We start from the raw sequence: 5,618 nt of genomic DNA on the forward strand, positions 1-5,618 counted from the left end.
GAAGCTCTTTATCTGACCTTCAGTTCTGAATGATAGCTTTGCTGGATAAAGTAATCTTGGTTGTAGGTTCTTGGTATTCATCACTTTGAATATTTCTTGCCATTCCCTTCTGGCCTGCAAAGTTTCTGTTGAGAAATCAGCTGACAGTCGTATGGGTATTCCCTTGTAGGTAACTGAGTTTCTTTCTCTTGCTGCTTTTAAGATTCTCTCTTTTTTTTTTGCTCTTGGCATTTTAATTATGATGTGTCTTGGTGTGGTCCTCTTTGGATTCCTTTTGTTTGGGGTTCTCTGCACTTCCTGGACCTGTAAGTCTATTTCTCTCACCAGGTGGGGGAAGTTTTCTTTCATTATTTCTTCAAATAGGTTTTCAATATCTTGTTCTCTCTCATCTTCTGGCACCCCTATAATTCTGATGTTGGTACGCTTGAAGCTGTCCCAGAGGCTCCTTACACTATCTTCGTATTTTCGGATTCTTTTTTCATTTTGCTTTTCCAGTCGGGTGTTTTTTGCTTCTTTGCGTTTTGAATCTTTGACTTGATTCTTGCGCTCCTCTGGTCTGCTGTTGGGTGTCTGTATAATATTCTTTATTTCAGTCAGTGTATGCCTAATTTCTAGTTGGTTCTTTATCATAACATCGAGGGTCTCATTAGATTTCTTGAGGATCTCACTACATTTATCGGCGGCTTCTAGACAGTTCTTGAGAGACCTTAAAAGTGTGGTTCTGAACTCTATGTCCTCCATGGACAATTTTGTCCTGTTTCTTTGTCTCCGCATATTTTATGCTTTCTTGGTGCACCCCCTAGTGTTCTTTGTGCGCAGTCTTGTTGTAGTTAAGCCTTGATTGTTGTCGGCAATACCGGGGGTGATTTGACCTCCAGGCTAACTGGCTATGAGAGTCAGCTGTGTCTGCAATGGGAGAGCTTCTGTGCTGGATCTCTAGGGTGGTGCTAATCTAGCATTTGCCTGAGGCTATTCAGCAAATGGCTCTGCGCAGGGCTTGGGCGGGGCTGGTCCCTGGGGATCTACAGGGCGGGCGGGAGCGGGCAGTTATGGCTGCTCTCAGTTCCGTCCCTAGGGGCTCTGCCTCACAGAGTCCCAGCAACTGCTGCAAACCTTGGAGAGAAAGCTGCCTTCGAGTTCCGACTGAAGCCAGACAGTCCCACTTCTCCTGTTTGAGTCTGGGTCCCTAGAGACTCACCCGGATCTGGAGCTCAGAGTCTGAAACTCCCTCCCGATTGAAAACAACAACCTCGCCCTCCGCTGCCAGCCCGCTCCGCGCGCACTCCGCACCTTAGTATTTCACTTCAGCACTGCGCCTCCTCTGAGTCTGGGTATGATATTCTCTTTCCTCCTAGTTGTAGAATTTCCACTGAGCCAGCCTTCCTGTGGTTCTGGATGATGTCCGTTCCGTCTTTAGTTGTTTTTTGAAGTGGTTGTTCGAGGCAGCAATCTCCTGCATTAACCTATGCCGCCATCTTGGTCTAAATTCCCGCTCTCATCATTGATGTTACTATCTCTCTCCCTTTCTCTTCCTCTCTGAAATTAGTAAAAAAAAAAATTTTTATATATATATATATATATATATATATATATATATGTATATATATATATATATATATATATATATATATATATATATAAACTATACATATATTAGTCTTTCCAATGAGATTTTCAGTGAAAGCACTGAAAAATAACTAATATTTCTTGTCTATCAAAATGTTTTTCTGAGCACATGTTAAATGTTGGTTTGGTTTATGCAAAGGATGTAGACTTCTTTCTGGACTGTACATTCACTGAGGGACTAATTGTGAATTAGGTATATTGTCTGCTCTCCACTCAAAACATTGCTTGGCAAACGGTATGGTTTCAGTGCACGTTCGTTGAATTGAATTGTTTCTTAGCAGGACACTGTGCCCTTGATATTGATGCTTATCTTCTCTGAGATTTGGGATTCTGGAATGGAATGAAGAAACCTCCATTTCGGTTTTCTTTGTGTTTCTAGGTCTTCTATTGAAGCCAGGAAGGGAAGGGGATGGCCATTCCCATCTTGTTGGTTTTTACCTAGACATTCAGGCACTGATGAGCAGCTGCCTTTCCCCACTTCACCTTTGGTGAGAGGCCCTGGCACCACAAAGGATCCCATACTAGTCAGCCGCCTTGTCTGGCCCTTCTCTCCTTCCTTCCTTTGTGATCATCCTTTGTGCACTCAGCACTTGCATACCAGTCGTTGGCACATCTTCCTATTGACACTGGGGTGGGTATCAACTACTCCCTTAGCTCTTATGGCTTTTCTGGGTGGTTTTCACGACTCCTGTTTATTATATGTAATTCATGCGTTGTGATGGTGCTTTTCACAAAGAGTATGCTTCTATATAAACTTCTGCCAACACATTTTGCTGTCAAACATTATTGCCAGATGTTTGGTGAGGCAGGTAAGGAAGTAGTTTGGGGCTGTGCGATCAGGCCCTCCCAGGAGAGTGAAGAGGAAGTGGGCTAGCCTATTGCTTCCAGTCACTTCAACAGTTCTTTACTCAAATATCAACTTGCTTTCCCTGACCCAACAACACCCTCCTTAACATATCCCTTTCCTGCTTTTTTCCTCCATTAAAATTGTCTATAATTTCTCTATTATCACTAACATTCCATAGCAATGCTATTACCATCTAACATCTTTGTTTATTGTACCCCTTCCCCCAGTAGAAAGCAATCCATGTTGCCAGGAATTTCTGAATGTTTTGCTTTTTGCTCTACTCCCATTACCTAGCAGTTGGTAGGGTATCAGTAAATATTTGAATTCTCTAGAATAATCCATAAGCTTCAGAACATGAGTAAATAGACTAAATTTTCCTGGGACTTTTGCAAGAGACATGGACAAGATGGTTTATGTCCAAGAGGAGAGTCTCCTTTCAGTTTCTCCTTTCCAGAGACTCAAGTCCAAATTGTTTTGACTTAGATCTGCTCTCCAGTGCCTTGGATACCACTATAAACAAATCCCTTTTAGGTCAGTAAAACATTTAATCAAGCAGACTAGGTAGTGATGTGCATGAGAATCTGAGAGTGAGATGTGCCATAATGCAAACGATTTTAGAGGAAAAAAGATTTATGAAAATTCTTTTTCATATTACTTTGGATGCAGTATAAGCATTTGACCTATATAGCCTAAATAAGTAACTGAATTTTTTTTGCCCAACCACCAACCACCTCCCTCCTCACCTCTACCACAGCCCTATTGATGAGGTAAAGCCAAATATATTGTCCAAATGGTAGAATATCCAAGCCATTTGCTTTTTCCTCACCCATTTTCTATTTCTACATTTTTGGCCATTTCTCTGTTTGTCACTCTTTCCCACCTGGGATGAGAGTATAAAAAGATGCAATGAAGGTAGTTAGTGTTATCACATACGTTAAAAAGTTTTGTGGGGAGAAAAGAACAATTATTGGCTAAAAGGAAACTTGAAGGGTCTATATGGATTGTATCTCCATGTATTTTATTAGCACGCATAATTAATAGTAATACTAATTCATTAAAATTATATTTTTTACTTCCAAGTTTGCATTATTAGTACACCTGTATTTCACGCATACGCAAGAGCAATACACATGTAGTAACAAATGTGACTTCTTTACTAGCCATTTTGAAAAGTTGATGAGGGGCTATTTTTAAGGTTGATGTACTAGTGTATGTAAATGTAAACACCTCTGTGTGCTATTGTGACATCTCTTAAGTAATTGAAAGCTCAGCATGAAAATTGTGTCCAGCCTTAAGAACACTCTCAGTTAAAAGGTTACTCCTTTTACTAGTTGAATAGGCTGCCCTCTCAGACATATCTCAGAGAAGACAATTTATTATATATAGTAGAATCTCATTGGGTATGCAAGGTAAATAACCTTATTAAGAATGGAATGTGAAGGGGATATAGTACTATTCAAATAGGGCAGGAGGGGGCCAACAAGGTAAAACAAAAGGCAGTTATGGAAGTCAGCCACTGACTTTATTTTGTTTCATATTTTGTGCTGAATAAAGCAGATTAAAAGGATGAGCTGCTTAGCATCGAGAAGGGCTTAAAAGAAAGGGGCCTGGGTAAATTCTTTCGGTGAAATGCAATAGAGTACAATACAGTCTGTTGGACATTTATTGATTAAACAATCCCAAAGGGTAGAAAGTGTTGACTACCGTGAATGTGTCTTTAAAGGGCGGTAAATGAAGAGATTTTTCCTGGATCTAAAAACCATGATATAGCTTGGCCACCTGTTTCCCAAAGGCATAGATATCCCCTTATGGATGACTTGATTAGCTGTCCTCTTGTTTGACTGAGCTCTCTTGTTTGTAGGAATTTCAAAATCATTCCATCTTTATGAAAACTTCCTCTTGTACTTGAGTTTCTGGGCAATGGTCAGTACCTACATTTATTGTCAACTATACCTATATTGTCTACAGGTATTATCATTTACTTATCATTAAGAAATTAAATTGCTGTGGAGCTTCCAGAATTGAATATTTCTAAAATGGAAGAGCTAGATAGGTCTTGGAGGTTGCGTAGGTTAGGTTTTTGCTTCCAGATTGTTAAAGGAGTAATGCATACAGGACACTTAGATGTCTTATGTTTTCTTACAAAATACCACGTCAACATGTGGGCAATAGCTTTTCCAGTAGAGTCTGTAGTATGTTTCTGTAGCATTAGTTAGCTCTCATACAACTGTTCAATAAGAGAATGAGGCCAGCATCACCAAACAACAGCTGAACGCAGCAAGCTGTGGAAGAACATAGAGTATAGAACAAACATGCCAACTAAGTTAAGGAATAGACTGTCCTGTGAACAGTTTGACCATGTGCTTTGTCTTATTGTGTGATTCTCTCTGATCTTTGGGTATTTTGCTCTTGTCTCCAAAAACCAGCAGCCTCAATCCTTCTTTTTATGTCTTCCATCAAGCTATCCTCTCTCTCTCTCTCTATCTCTCTCTCTCTCTCTCTCTCTCTCTCTCTCTCTCTCTGCTTTTTTTTTTTTATTGTGGCAAAATATATACCTTTTTTTTCCAATGTAAAAATTCCTCTGTTTACAGTAGTCTTTTTAAAATCAGGACATTAACTAGACTTTTTTTTTGAACTGTGAAAATATTTTTATTAGGTTTATTCTTTTTGTTGGTGTTTTTGTTACAAAATTGCTCAAATTTTGAGTGGTCTGCTGCTAACTTTATTTTTCCCATAGGTCCTGTGATTTTGCAGAATGCAAATATTTTTTGAAACACACATGTTGCTTATAGTAGAATAGGTTTATTTCATTTTCTTAATGCATGTTATGTGGTTGTTATAACTGATCATCTTCAGGGCTTGTCCTGGGAACTAAACTCAGATCAGAGCAGGATTATCTATAAAGAGAAAAACACTAAGAGATTCCAAAATAAGCCAGGAGACTTGCTGAAAATTTTGTAGGTTTATTAGTATCGAAGTTCAGAAGTCTCACAACCTATCAGTCTTAGTGTAATGTTCTGATGCCTCAGGCCTCTCCTAGTTCCAGTGAATGAGAATATATAAAATGCTGCCTAAGCTTGTAATAGTGACTTCTCTGAACCTTCTTGCAACCACTAGAGATACCTTTTAGTGTTAAGAATATAGT

Source organism: Myotis daubentonii, chromosome 7 (genome assembly GCF_963259705.1).
Source record: "Myotis daubentonii chromosome 7, mMyoDau2.1, whole genome shotgun sequence".
Classification (NCBI taxonomy): domain Eukaryota; kingdom Metazoa; phylum Chordata; class Mammalia; order Chiroptera; family Vespertilionidae; genus Myotis; species Myotis daubentonii.